Source organism: Poecilia latipinna, unplaced genomic scaffold (genome assembly GCF_001443285.1).
Source record: "Poecilia latipinna isolate Pla-1442-1.1 unplaced genomic scaffold, P_latipinna-1.0 Scaffold380, whole genome shotgun sequence".
In the NCBI taxonomy this organism is placed as follows: Eukaryota; Metazoa; Chordata; class Actinopteri; order Cyprinodontiformes; family Poeciliidae; genus Poecilia; species Poecilia latipinna.
This window is the reverse complement of record NW_015112996.1, coordinates 241,129-241,664: the sequence shown is the minus strand read 5'-3', so window position 1 is coordinate 241,664 and position 536 is coordinate 241,129.

The window sequence follows — 536 nt, the reverse complement described above, 5'->3', positions numbered from 1 at the left end:
CTATAATGTCTGCCCATGTGACTTGTTTTTATTATTTGTTTGCTTACCTTTAAACACTATTACCTTTAAACACAATATTGTAACATGGAAACTCAAATGTAATATTTAAAACTTCAATACATAAAATCAATTATTTAACACTATGAAGTGTTGCTTAATTTATTTTTAACATTGTATTTTTATACATCTATGCTAGGGGTGCCCAAGTCTAGTTTTCCAGAGCTACCATCTGCAGCTTTAGACGGTTCCTTCTCTAACACACCTGGACCATTGACTCATTATAAGCCTCTACAGAACTGAATGAGGGAAGTCAACCTTTTGTCTGGGCATGTTTTAGCAGGGATGCACTCCTGATTTGTACCGTCAATGTGGCCCTTTGAGGGGGGCCAATATGCTGAAGTGGCCCTCAGTGAAATTGAGTTTGACACCCCTGATTTAACAGGGAACATGTTCCATTGTAGCCACCCACAGCTACTGAGAAAAAGACTTGCCAAGTTGTACATGTCAACTTTGAAGGTAATAAGGATGAATGAACC